The sequence below is a fragment of the Notamacropus eugenii genome, chromosome 2 (genome assembly GCF_028372415.1).
Source record: "Notamacropus eugenii isolate mMacEug1 chromosome 2, mMacEug1.pri_v2, whole genome shotgun sequence".
Classification (NCBI taxonomy): Eukaryota; Metazoa; Chordata; class Mammalia; order Diprotodontia; family Macropodidae; genus Notamacropus; species Notamacropus eugenii.
The window spans coordinates 487,246,335-487,261,817 of record NC_092873.1 but is presented as its reverse complement, the minus strand read 5'-3'; positions in this window follow the sequence as shown (position 1 = coordinate 487,261,817).

Genomic DNA, 15,483 nt, shown 5'->3' with positions numbered 1-15,483 from the left:
TCAGCAAATTCTTTCTGCACTGTGTAGCATAACCCTTTACTACTTCAAGTTTTTTTAGAGGCAGAAGGCTGAATTTTTTCTTACTAGTCACCATTCAGACTTTAAAGGATTCTTCTTTACCACTGGCAACTAATATGTGCTAGGCGCCAGATTACCTAGAAAAATTGTACTATTTGTTTACTCCTGAAGAGGGGAACATCATTTTCTCTAAAGAGTCCATATCCTAGTGCCATAAAATCAGACTTGGGAAGAACTTCAAAAGTTATCTGGTTCAGTTCATACTGGGACCCAATAACTAGTCAACCATAAGATTATAAGATCATACATTTGAACTAGTTGGGACCTTAGAAGATGTATAATTCAAACTTCTCAATTTATAGATAAGAAAACTGAGATCCACAGAGATGATGTAATTTATTCAAGGTTACAAAAGTAGTAAATAGAAGAGCAAAAGTCTGAACTCACGTCCTATTACTCAAAGCTTAGCACTCTTTCTAATGTACCATTTTTTTTTCCTTTTTGTCCTCTCTGTAGCATCCCTAAGGGGGTAGTCATCAAGCCTTTGCGTTAGGAACACCATGAAAAGCAATCCATTCACATGCCCCTTTTAAGCAATTCTAACTTTTAGGAAAATAAATTCAGGCATCATACATATTTCTATGTCTTTTTGATATGAAGAAACTTGTGAATAGCCTAGGCTATCCACATTTAAAATAGGTGGCCTTAGGCAGCAGTGGATTTTCCCTGCCTTGAGATCTTCAAGGAAAGTTGAATAACAACTTGTCAGGCATTTTGGAAAGGACATTCTTATTCATGTTCAGGTTGATATATATCAAGTAGTATTAACTTGTGATACACGAACATTTAAAATATTTTAATAACTTTTGATATAATTGAGTCAATTTCCATTCTTTGGATTTTAAATTTTTTATTCATTTTTAATTCACTTTTATTCACTTCCCACTATTTTGAGAAAGGATACATAGGGCAAATCCCTTTCAAATGAAATGTAACATTTCTTTCAATTATAGATGTAGGCAACATACCAAAGCAGTATTAGGCTTCAACAGAATTTCAAAGGGTACTGTCACACACACACACACACACACACACACACACACACACACACATACAAACAATTAAGTACTCCTGGAATAGGTGAATTCTGAGGTTTCTTTTAACCCAGGAATTCTTTCATTATCTGAGGATATAGAGGAGGAAGCATTTGAAATTAATCTTGAAAGAAGCCAGGAGGTGAAGGTTAGTAGGACACTGTAGGCAAGAGGAATATCCATTAAAAAGTCAAGGAGTATGGAGATGGATTGTCATGTGCTAGGACCAGCAAGAAAATGAGTGTCACTTGATCCTACAGTACACAGAGGGGAATGAAGTATAAAAAAACCAGAAAGATAAACATGTGAGTGGTTTGGTGGTTCAGGGCTGGGCCCTTCCATCAGGAAGATGTGAGTTTCAATTTGCTCTCAGACACTAACTAGCTACATGAATCTGAGCAAATCATTTCACCTCTATCTGCCTCAGTTTCCTCATTTATAAAATCAGAATAATAACAGCACCTATATCCCAAGGTTGTTGTAAGGACCTCATTAATTAATGATTTGTAAAGCTCTAAGTGCAGTGACTGGCCCAGAATAAGTCATGAATACTAACAACAACAAAGATGACAAAATGTTTTAAAAGCAAAACAGAGGGTTTTGTATTTAATACTGAAGTTTATGGAGTATGAGAAATACACTTTAAGATCACTTTGGAAGATGTGTGGAGGATATACTAAAAAGGGGGAGAGGCCTGAGGAAGAAAGAACCGAAAAAAGAATATTGCAGTTGTAGGGGCATGAGTTGGTGAAGCACCATATCCGAGTAGAGACTCTACTGGTGTGAAGAGATAGCATGTGAGGACTATAGTGAAGGCAGTAAAGCAAGATGACTTGACAATAGAATGGATTTGCAGGATGAGAGAGAGTGAGGACTCAAGGATGATACTAAGGTATTGAATCTGGGTGACAGTGGGAATGGTAGTAGCCTCAACAGTCACAGAGATGACATGATGAGTTTGAGATCTCTGTGATATACATATGCCTGTGTAGATACAGACACACACACACACACACACACAAACACGTCTTAAATAGTTTTTAACCTAGGAGACCAAAGCTAAGAGGAAACTGAGATACATAATAAAGGTGTCAGATAAGTTAGTCCGTTAAATGACAAATTAATTATTGAATTTTGTCTACGTGTAAAATAATAGACTAGATATGGTAGAGTAATACAAAAAGTGTTTTAGGAAGCACTAAGTGTGCAAAGGCAAAAAATAAGGGAATCTTTGTCTTAATATAAAATCAGGAAAGATGAGTTCTCCCAACAGCTTCTAGTCTAGCATGGCTGAAATGTAGATATTAGAATGCAAGTAATGAGGATGATGTGTGGAAAGTTAAAAGGAAAGCTCAGTATGAAGTATTTGAAGTTCCAGACTGGGGGATGTGTCTTTTATCATAACAAGCATAAAACACCATTACAGATTACTAAGCAAGAGAGTCTACATGACTAGACCTGTGTCATAGGGATACAACATGTATTGTGCTGTGGAAGATGGAGTAGGAAGGAGAAACACTGGAAACAGAAAACTTTGACAAAGCTATTACAGCAATCCAGGAGAAAAGTGATAGAGGATTGAGCTAGGGTAAAAGCTACATGAGTCTGGAAAAGGGACAGAGGGGAGAAATGGAGGTAGGAATTGGGCTATTGGATTGTGCAAGTCCTTTTCAACTGAGATTTTGTGATTGTGAAGTGCAAATATATGAGGGTGATTCATTTGGTGTTATGATAGCTACTTGAAACTAAGCAAAAATAGGAATGGTCCCCCTGCTAGGGGTGGGGAATCTGGAGCCTTGAGTCTACATTTGGCCCCCAGGTTTTCACGTGCAGCCCTCTGACAGAATCCAAACATCACAGGACAACTCTCTAAAGTTTGGATTCAGTCAAAGGGCCACTCATGAGGACCTAGAGGGTCATATGTGACCTCGAAGCTGCTGGTTTCCCACTCCTGTGCTCTATCCCATCCCCACCACTTTCAGCAGAGCTTTGGTTTAATGTTAGTGAATTAAATAGTTATATCAAACATTATTTGACTATGTAAGCTGAAAATGACTGGAAAGGTAAATATTTCAAAAGAAAACTAAGTAGGTCTTATAGCTATGTTCACACTGGCCCTAGGAAAATTGGAAGTAAACAATGAATTAGTGATCAAATTGTTGGAAGTGTACACATACTCATAATAAAACTATTGAAAAATGCTAAGGTCTCTTCAATTATCTATTTTTCTGCATGTCTTGTGCAAGATAAGGTCTATCATCTTCTTTTAACAACTCTACTTAGTGAAAGAACTGTCTGGTTACAGATTTCCCAATAACGAACAAGCTTTAAGCAGGATGTCTTTGGCACAATTTCCTTTGAATTTGGGCAGTCATATTGCATTACTTTGCTAAACTGTGCAGTCTGATGTGACAAATTTATGTAAGCAGGTTTGTGTTATCCTAATTACGTTGCATATTAATGTTCTGCAATATGAAAATGTGTCTGTTAGAGAGAACTTGATACAAAAGAGGCACTATTTGTATAAATCATCTTGAAAGTTTATCTTGCATGGTATAGCAACTTATGCAGCCTCACGGTCATTGAAACAAGCTGTTCTATCTCGTCTCTATCATCCCAAGTCTCATAGCTGGACTTGTATTTTAAACAGAACTATGGAAGGTCTATAGCAATAGTTACCTATTTCTTTGACCCTGGATATCCCCAGTGGAAGACAGTAAGTACTGTGGCACCTGGATGCTTATCTGTATGATGGAGTTAAAAGGAATGAATGAATGAGTGAAAAATTTGGAAAAAGGGGAGGGTGAACGCAATATGGATTAATATATTACCGACTACATGAGTAGCACTTAATATATATTATAGCATTTGATTATCACATCAACGCTGCAAAGTAGATGTTGTTATGGTCTTCATGTTATAATTGAGGAAAATAGAGGTAAAGTGGCTTGATCAGGATCACACAGTCACTATGTGTATGAAGTCAGATTTGAACGAAGGCCGTCCTGAAGAGGTTCAGCATTGTATCAAAATTGTTTATTATGTGGTTACTATATGCAAAACATCTCTAACCATTTATTATTATTCCACCTGATTGGTATTGATTAAACAAATAAGCAATGATTCAGACATGAATGTATGCACAGTGTCTACCTGCTAGGAGCTCAAGATTTAAGGACCATATAAACTCATTATCTTCAATGCCAAGTTGGCTGCACCATAGAATGTGTGAAAAGAAATAATCTATAATGAAACCCAGAAGGTAGGTCAGATTCAACCTTTAAAAGTATTTAAGTTTCAAATAGAAGACTTTGTGCTCCATTATAGGGTAACAGAAATTCAGTAAAGTTTTTTTTTCAGCAAGCAAGTGATATCTAGGAATAATTTTAAAGTAGATTGAACTATATTTTCAGTACACTGTCTCCATTTTTGATTCATTATTTTTTTTACTCTCTCCACAATTCCTCCTCTCTCCCCATTAAGGTTAGATCCTCAGGCAGCAGATAGACACAGGCCAGGGTCCCAGATTCCTCACCTCTCCAGAATGACATAACCTATCAGAACTTTTACTATCCAGACATCACCTGAAAAATTCTGCACAATACAATATTACTGGGGATGCAAAGATGAAATGAAAATTATTCCCTGATCTCAGATAACTCACATTCTCCTGAAAGGACTACTGTTGCTTGCAGACAGGAGCACATATGATACTTTGCAAAAGTTGGAGAGAATTTGAAGAATACTAAGGGGATAAGAAATTGCTACATGTTACAGATGGTATATAAATTGGACTTCATTGTAGATATAGGTATTCAAAGACAAATGTCAAGAAATTTCATTTCAAGAAATGGGACAAATCTGAACAAACAATGAAGATGATGATGGTAGTCATGGTGGTGGTGGCAGAAAGAGAGTTGAGTTCTGGAAATAGCTACTAAAATAGTTGGACTTGAACATATATGGAGAGTAAAATGCAAAAGAATGAAAAGGATGGTAGGCAATAGACTGTGAAGGACTCTATGAACAAATTTGGTTAGCCTAGGGGCACTGGCAGCTACTGAGCACAGCATAGACATATTCCATCTTATATTTTAGGAACACTATTTTATTAGCAATATGGAGGATAGATTTGAAGACTGGGGAGTCATTTATTTGGAATGAAGTTTCAAGGAAGAAGCAAGAAAGGTCATAATTAGAATGCAAGAAGAAGGAAAGGGATGGAATGGCAACATCTTGTGGCAGTTGAATTGATAAGACTTTACAGCCATTTGAATATGAGTATAAGGAACAAAATTAGCCATTATGTGACCATGAATCATATTCATAAGTTGCATACTAATAATTTAGATTAACAACATTTATTAAAGGTTATGATGTTAGCCTTATGTAACTATGATATGATAGATAGATAGATAGACAGACAGACAGACAGACAGACAGAGAGAGAGAGAGAGATAGATAGATAGATAGATAGATAGATAGATAGATAGATAGATAGATAGAAAGAAAGATAGATAGATAGATAATCCCGTCTACCAAATGCTTTGGAATACAAAGAACAAAATAAAATAGCACTTTACCTTGCATCCTACTGGGTATTTCAGTCAGCATTTTCTCTTTATCCTTCTCTATTATATTGTAAAAAACAAATAAAAGTAACACCCTCCCCCCACTTTATTTTTCATTCTCTTGGGAAAATATTATGACTAGCCTGATAATCTGTTAAACTGAACCACCTAAGATATTAGTGGTCTAATGATAATATGTTTTGATATATTCAAGTTTTAAATTGATTGTAAAATTCTTTAAACTAAGAAACCAATATCGTGATATTTTTAGAAACTCTGGGATTTATTTTCAAATTATGTTCATTTGTTTCATTAAATATTTCCCAATCATATGTAAAAAATAGCAATATTTTGAGAATTGTGAGTTCCAAATGTTATTCTTCTCTCTTGCCTGTCCCAACACCTTGAGAAGGCATGCAATTTGATAAAGATTACATATGTGAAGTCACACAATACATATTTCAGATTAACCATGTTGGAAAAGAAAACAGACAAATAAAGGAGAAAAATTAGAAAGTGGTAAGAAAACTATGCTTTATTCTGCACTGAGAGTTCATCAGTTCTCTCTCTGGACATATATAGAATTTTTCACCATAGATACTTTGGAATTACCTAGGATCATTGTCTTGATCAGAGTAGCTAAGTCTTTCACAGTTGATTATCCTTACAAAATTTCTGTTACTGTGTACAATGTTCTCCTGGTTCTTCTAACTTCACTTTGCAGCAGTTCATACAAGTCTTCTCACATTTTTTTTAGGAAACCATTCTGTTCTTCATTTCTCATAACACAGTAGCATTCCATCACAATCACATACCATAAGGTATTTAGCTATTCCCAAATTGATGGATATTCCACTCAGTTTCTAATATTTTGCCATCACAAGCATAGCTGCTATAAATACTTTGAACAAATAAATCCTTTTCCTTTTTTTATGTTTTTAGGATCCCAATTTAGTAGTGGTATTGTGGGTCAAATTGTGTGCAGGGTTTTATAGTCCTTTTGGCATAATTCCAAATGGTTCTCCAGGATGATTGGACTAGCTCACAACTCCACCACCATTAATGTCCCATTTTTTTTTTTTTATATCTCCTTAAGAATTTATCATTTTCCTTTCCTGTCATGTTGGTCACTGTAATAGGTGTGAGGTGATACCTCAGAGTAATCAGTAATGATTCAGAGAATTTTTCACTTAACTATTGATAATTTTGACCTTCTAAGAACTGTCTGTTCATATCCTTTGACCATTTATCAATTGGGAAGTAGCTCTTATTTTTATAAAGTTGGCTCAGTTCCCTCATATTTGAGAAATGAAACCTTCATCAGAGAAACTTTCTGTAAAAAAAAATCCCCTAATTTCTTGTATTCCTTCTAAGTTTTGCTACAATAGATTTACTTGTGCAAAAGCTTTTTTTTTAATTTCATAAAATCAAAATAATTAATTTTACTTCTGGTGATGCTCTCTATCCCTTATTCAGTCATAAACTCTTCTCTGATCCAGAGGTATGACAGATATATTTTTCCATCATCCCTTAATCTACTTATAATATTACTTTTTATATCTGAATCATTTAGCCACTCTGAACTAATCACACCATGTACCCTAGTGATGTCATTTGTTCTTTTCAAGAGTGAAGGATAAAGAATAATTACAACTCATTCTTTAGAATGAGATTATTTCACTCATAATCTATACTTATATGACCCTTTATTAAACATAATTTTATTCCATTTAAGAATGAATTTTAAAATTCTGCTCTTATATATTTGGTTGTTAGATTTTTATAAATTAATGCAGAGTCAATTTTTTGTCAAGGTGCTATGTACACTTGAGAAAAAGGTTTACTCCTTTGTTTTCCCATTCACTTTTCCCCTGAAGTCAGTCATATTTAAAATGTCAAAATGTCCATTTCTGAGATGTCTTTTCATTGTTTTTTATAGTTAGTTTCTATGTCTGAGGGTGGAAAGTTAGGCCTCTTACTAGTGCAGTTTTATTCTCTATTTCCTTTTGTAATTAATTTAATTTTTCCTTTAAAAATTGGGATGCTGTGCCATTTCTTGCATATGTGGTTAGAATCAGCACTACTTCATTGTCCATGGTACCTTTTAGCAAGATGTAGTTTTCCTGTTTATGTCTTTTACTTAGGTCTATTTTTCCTTTTACTTTTTCTTAGATCATGACTGCTACACATGCATTTTTGTGACAGCTGAAGTGTAATAGATTCTGTGCCAACTCCTTGTTTTGACTCTGTTTCAAGTGTATTTCTTATAAACAACAAATTGTCTTGTACTTTATCTAATATCCTTATACATTCTTCAACCCATTTGCATTTTATAGGTGAGTTCATTCTATTCACTTTCAAATTTGTGATTACTAACTGTATTTCTCTCCATCCTATTTTCTTCCATTTGTCCTTTTCTATCTCTTTTTATCCAGTCCATTCACCATAGTATGTTTTACTTCTCACCACTGCCTTCTTTTATCTGCCATCTTTTTTTAATCACTTTCCCTTTCTTTTATCTCCTCCCCTTTTCTAGTCCCCCATTTAGTAAGATAAGATTTCCACTGTGAATACACACCACACACACACACACACACACACACATACAGATACACACACACATTTTTTCCCTCTTTGAACCAATTTAGATATATGATGTTCAAGCACCATGACACACATTTTCCACTCTACTCTAAAAGTTATTCCTTGAGTGTCTCTTCTATGTAAGATAATATTCACCATTCTTTCTCTTCCTTTTTCCCTTCTCCCAGGATATCCCTCAACTTATCCATTTCTTGAGGCAATCAGGGTTAAGCCACTTTCCCAGGGCCACATAGGAAGTATCTAAGGGAAGATTTGAACTTGGGTACTCCTGACTCCAGGGCCAATGCTCTATCCACTGTGCTACCTAGCTTCCCCTTATCAATTACTTTTACATCATCTCCATATAACAGACTTACTATTTCCATGGAATATAATTCTAATTTCCCTAATAATGATAAAGTTTTTAGAAGATATATGTATTATCTTCCCATATAGAATGATTTTTCTTTCATGTTTGTCTTTTTATGCTTCTTTTGAATCTTGTAGTGGAAAGTCAGATTTTTCTATCAACCTCTGTTCTTTTGATCAGGAATGCTTGAGAAGGCAACATTTCATTAAATATCTATTTTTCTCCCTTGAAGGATTAGAGTCAGATTTGCTGGGTAGATTATTGGTTGTAATCCCAATTCTTTTGCCTTCTAGGAGTAATATACACCAAGCCCTCCACTTTGATGCTGAAGCTGCTAAATTTTTTGTGATCCTGACTGTGATTCTATAGTATTTGAATTGTTCCTTTGTGGCTGCCTGAAGTTTTTTTTTTCTTTGCTCCAGGAGTTCTGAAATTTAGCTTTTATATTCCTAGAAGTTTCCATTTTGGAATATCTTCAGATGGTTTTTGGTGGATTCTTTCAATTTCTATCTTAACCTTTGGCTCTGGGATGTCATTGATAATTTCTTGAAATATGATATCTAGACTCTTTGTCTCATCATGGCTTTCAGATAATCAATAAGTCTTAAAATTATCTCTCTATAGATTTTCCAGGTCAGGTGCTTTTCCTATGATATATTTCACATTTTCTTCTCTTTTTTCTTCTTTTCATTTAGTGTGTGTGTCTCATGGAACCATTAACTTTGTTGTTGTTTCAATCATGTCCAACTTTTTGTGACCACATTTTGATGTTATTGGAAAAGATACTGGAGTAGTTTGCCGTTTTCTTCTTTAGCTCATTTTACAGATAAGGAAAGTGAAGCCAAGAGGGTAAAGTGACTTGCCCATGGTCAACATCTCTTAAGTGTCTGGGGCCAGATTTGAATTCTAAGTCTAATTTTCTAATTCTAATTTCCCTGACTTTCAGTTATAATTTGTAGGGAATGATTTTCTTCAGTAAGCTTTTGTATTTTTTTTTAATTTGGCCAATTCTATTTTAAGGTGTTATTTCTTTTTTACTTCTTAAAAAAAACTATCACCAAATTGTTAATTATCTTTTCTTAATTTTCCTCCTTCACTTTCCTTTCTTTACCTAATTTTTCCTCTGCTAATTTTATTTGAGTTTGAAAATCATTTTTAGCTATTCCAGGAATTTTGGAGGGGCTTATATTCAATTCACACTTTTTTTTCCTTTTCAGACTTTGATTGTAGCTGTTCTATTTTTCCTTGATTTCTTCTGAGTTTGTATCTTGATTTTCCCTGTCTGACTAGTAACTTTTTAAGATAAGGTTCTTTATTGCTGTTCTTTGTTGCTCATTTTTACACTCTTTTTTTTTTTTAATTCTATCTTTAGATTAACATTGGAATCTGTTTCCAGTGCCAGGGTGGAGGTATATTGTCTCAAGCTTCAGGCTTTTATTTTTATTATTACTGTTGTAAGAGGTATTTTGGGGATTTGGAAGCTTTAATGCTTCCAAGGTAATGTGATCACTGTTCTCTTGGCTTGAACTTTGGTCCTTACTCAGGAAGAAGCCTTGATTCCTTCAGACTGCAATAAATACTGCTTCTCATGTCCACTCCTTCTTTGGGATCATAAATGATACTGCCCCTCAAGGTTTACCTTCCTTTTGACTCAAAATGCTCCTCTCCACCTTTGAACTATGATCCAGAAGTGGGTGTCACACATGAAGCTGCCAAATAGTTGTCTCTCATGGCTCCTCTTCACCCTTGACCAAAAGTGATCCCTTTTGTCCTTGAAGTATCACCCAGAAGTAGATATAGAGAATGGAATTGCCAAACAGATGTAATCCTGAGTCCAATCCTAACACATGAGGATCCTGTAATCTCTTTCTAACCTGTTGCTAAGTCTTCCCACTTTCTCTAGCCTGAGTCTTCCCAAAGGTTTTCTGCTTTGATCACCACCACCAAATTTCACCATTGGTGTTTCATCCACAGGTGCTTCAGGATAGCATTCCTCCCTTGCGTCACACATTTCTCTTTCCAACATCTCATGGTGTATTGAGCTAGAAGAACATTTCATTCTGACCCTTTGTTGGTGCTACCATTCTAGAATTTGATTTGAGATGTTATTTTAAGGTTGTTTGGAAGGGGATGGTGGAAAAGATCAGTTGAGTGCTTTCTCTACTCCAACATCTTGGTTCCACCCCCATAAGTCCCCAGTGTTGTAACTTTAAGAGACTAGCACAATGATGAGGAAGTCATTTTTTTTTAAATTTTGCAACAGGGAGCAAAAATGGAGGGGTCAACTTTGCTTTTCTCTAAGTGTCATATATATTAGGTCCATTATGATAGCAGCTTAGGGCTGACTGTCATGTTCCAAAACTCTACCAAACAATGGTTCTAGATTAGTTTTCCTAGTCATTAAATAACTAGTTCCACAATGATTGTGCATTTGAAATTTTGGTTGGAGTATATATTTGGAGCTGAAAAGAATTGTAGATGTCCTCTATTTAACTTCTGACTCAATGCGCATAACAAAGGACAATTCTATAGCACAGGAAATGTCTTTGATGAGGTGACCTCCCTGTGAACAAGAGGGAAAGAAATTAAGCCTTTCTTTAAAATTGACTGTATCTCCCAAAGAAATATGAACTGGTCTTTTCCTGGAACTTGTTTGTTCTATAATAGGATTAAAGGGTGATTGATTTTTTGATTGGCTTATTGATTCATTGCCAGTTCAACTGGTGTTTAAAGTGAGAACTAAAGAATGAGAGAGACAGATAATTGGAGAGAGAAGCCATTTGGACAGTCTCTCATTCCCTGCATGAAAGATTGTATAATCTCATAGTACATCCAAGGAATCATGTGAATCAGTGAACAATATGGCCCCAGAAGAGAAAGAAAACACATAGTCCAAACATGACAACAGTGATTGGCAAGGATGGAGTGACTGGGAAGCAATGCCAATTACTGAATGTAGCATCCTTAATAAGAGAAAACCCTGGACAACACTGACTTCAAGCAGACAGATTTCTGGGACCAACGTTATGTGTGAAGAAAAACAAAGGATAAAGCCATGATGAAAAGTAAAAACTGAAGGGAAAATGTGAAGGAAAAACTGATATAAAGGAAAAACTGAATATTGCCCTTTCTTAACATGGTTATGTGAATTATTCCACTTTGCACAGAAAGTGTGTACTTTCTCCTTTTGGGGAATGCAAATCCAGGATAGAACTACAAATCTGGGGAACTGCAGAGGTCACTGAAGAGGTGAAAGAAAGTAGACTGTGGAGTGAATAAGGTATGTTTTGAATGTTTAGGTGCTCAGGTATCAGTTTTTATGTTTTGATATTGGGTTTAGTAAGGCTGAAGCAGTGTCAAATGTTTTATGACATTAGCAGAAGGGACAAATAACAATTACCATTGTTATGGAGGCCCAGACAAGAGTTTATTTCTTATATTCACAGTGGAAACACTAGGTAGGAAAATGAGGAATAAGCTAATCTCTGATGTTCTTAGGGGAAACTCTGACTGGAATAAGAGCCACAGAGAAAATTGTATTAGATGCTACCCAATAATTGACTTTTGTATATGTTCTCTACTTCTACTGCAACCACTATGGATTCCTATTTACTCTACTAATGACCCTTAATTAATTTTACTTATACCAGCTTCCTTAAGACCTCTTTGGCGTAGCTACTGGATATTCACACTTTAAATCATCAAGGATGGCTCTATGACCTTAAACGTACATAAAAAGTAACAGTTGTCTACTTAAGGTCATCCCTGTATAGATATGCAGGTATTACTTTTTCAAAGACCACATAAGCATTTTAATGGAAAATACTTAGTGAATATTCTATTCTACTAACTCTTTATATGTAAAGAATCCCACAGAGTAAGAAAAACTTTAATCAAAGGATGTCCCATTTCTGTCTTTAATCTGTACCACATAACATGAAGTAAACTTTATTTTCAGTGTCAGTTATAATGATAAAAGGTATCTCAAAAGTCAACTTGTCTAATTCCCTCATTTTTTAGATGAAGAAACTGAGACCTAGAGAAATTAAGTTCACATAGATATTATATTGAAGATTGAGAATTTGAACCCATGCATTCTGATTGAAAATAAAGCATGTTTTCTACTAAAATACACTTTTAGATAGTGGTAGAAAATCTTCCAAATTGAAGGGGGAAAATATTTAGAATCACTGCTTGTGCACCAATTTTTGATTGACTATATGACCTTTAGAGCCCTTCAAGGTCCTTGTGTCTATGATTTTAATTCCATCACAAAATGAAACACTACCAGATTCTTTGTGGGTACTCATTAGTATATCATGGCATGCATATTTTCATAAAATTAGTCATGCTTTCTGCTTTGGCCTTTTACCCTTTCAGCAAAAATGCCGCATATAGATTTGAGGGGGGGGCACATCTGAAATAAAAAGGAAACAACCGACTAGCTAATAATCATGATTGTAATTTTACATGCATTTAAAATAAATGTGAATTTACTTATTGGATATTGTACCCTAACATGTGTTTAGTCCAAGGCTTCCCTGCAAGTAACTACAGAGCATTAAAATATTATTGGGATGGTTTTTTTCTCCTCCTACCAGTAGTTGCTATCTATGACACTTGTAGTATGCATGTGGCAAAGAAAGAAATTTAATTTTTGAGGACTGAAAAAGATGGATGTGAGAGGAGGTCTATATTGCTTGGTTCAAATTAAATTGCAATTCAGAGAAGAAATTCCCTAACCTTGAAGCTGTCTCAAGGTTATAGTCAGACTTACAGGTCTTTTGACAAATCTTTGCCTCTAACTAGTATTTCTGAAATTAAGACTTTTCTCATTTTCCAAACTTTGAGACTGGTTTCAAAGAAATGACAATGAAGGACCATGACTACTATAATATATTAGAAAATCTATACTATGAAGTGCCAGTAAAAGGTTTTGTTTGATAGCAATTGTACTAACTGTTGGGTGAGCCTTAGGACTTAGTCTCACTATAGCCATCTTTCGTCCAGAGGAAGATTAATCAATCAAGACATTTTTGGTATTACTTTTTGGGTTAAAATATATCTCAGGTTACAGGTTCTTGAACTCTAACATAGGTATAAACAACACACTGCAATTTCCCACAGATTTGATCTCCCTGAGCCAATGCTCTCAAAAGTAATTCCAGATTCATTGCCTTTCGAAAGTTCTCTGCTTTTATGTTTAAAATTTTCTTTCTTCCTTTTCTCTCATATTTCTTTTCATTTTCTTTCCTTTCCTTCTTTCTTCTCTTCCTCTTCCTTTCTTTTCTCCTTTCCTTCTCTCTCTCTCTCTCTCTCTCTCTCTCTCTCTCTCTCTCTCTCTCTCTCTCCCTCTCTCTCTCTCTCTCTCTCTCTCTCTCTCTCTCTCTCTCTCTCTCTCTCTCTCTCTCTCTCTATCTATCTGTCTCTCCTCCATTCTCATCCTCATCTTCAGTTGAATAATACAATCTTAAAACCAGATGACATTCAAGACCCTAGACTATGAGTCTTGTTTCCATGCTGGCTGTTTCAGTCACCATCCTGTGCAATTTCTCATGTGGAAAAAGGGTCTGGAAACCTCAGTATAATCAGCACTAACTGCTATCATTGGAGCAAATAAGCCTGCCTAGGTAAAACAACAAGATATCCTTGAAGAAGGAGGCAAATGTGGCAAACATGCCAAAATATTTCAAGCATTGCTTCCCTAAAATATTGCTGGATGCTTTCCAAAACTTTCATCCAAGAACCTAGGAATAACAATAGCCCATCAGTTCTGATTCTAGCTATCATTATAAGGGACATAAGAGACTTTGTAAAGAAAGTTCATCATGCCAGCCAGCACCAACCAACTTCCATAGGTAGACAGATCAATAGGCAAGTAACCTCACCAACTCCTACAACCATCATCTAGGAGAACTCTTCCTCTACCAAGCTCTTCATCCTGAATCCCTGATACCAGTCCTAGAATTCATACATTGCAAGTATGCTCTGCCTCTGTAGCATCTCCTTTTTATTAAATACCTTCTCTTAAAGTCTAAATTTAAGGAGAGTGCCAAAGCCAAATATGTCTCATTTTTCTCTAGGCTACATACAGCCAGATCTTCCTTTACCAGATTCTAACCTCCGTACCTTTGTCTCCCACACTTTCCCCACCCCTTCTCTGCCTCCTTTTATGTACTGTCTTCCGCAATTAGAAAGCAAGCATTTCGAGAGCAGGGTGTGGATTTTTTTTCTACTTAAATTCATATGCTCAGTGCTTAGCACAATGCCTGACACATAGTAAGCTTTCAATAAATGTTAACTGACTGAGTGATTTACCTGTTCACTGTTTCCCTAGGGCCTTCAGCCCTTGCTTCCTTAGTGGCAATAGCTGATGTAGACTTGGTAAAAGAAAGATTTCACCATGTAAGTTGTTGACGCTATCAAACAGTTAAGTATCAGAAAACAACATGGATTTAGTGGTAGAAATCACAACAATGAACATGCATTACCACATATTTTGCTACTGAACACAAAGACAATGGAGCCATTTCATCTGATTTGCAGCTGAAACGTCCTATACCTGTATTCTCTCCCTCTTGGAATATAAGTTCCCACAGGCCGATCAATCTCATTTAATTCCTTGTTCGTTTTCTATTTTTATTCTCTGAGCTTAGAGCAATGCTTTGCACATACCAAGTTCTTAATAATTTTTAGAAATTAATTAGAAGCATTTGAATACCTGACAGTGAAATAAACACCATTTTAAAGTGAATTGGGACAGACAATGAGTTAAATGTTCTAACAAAACTTGATTTAACGAAAAGACAATCTTTTTTGCAATTCCTACAAATAAATATTTCACCTA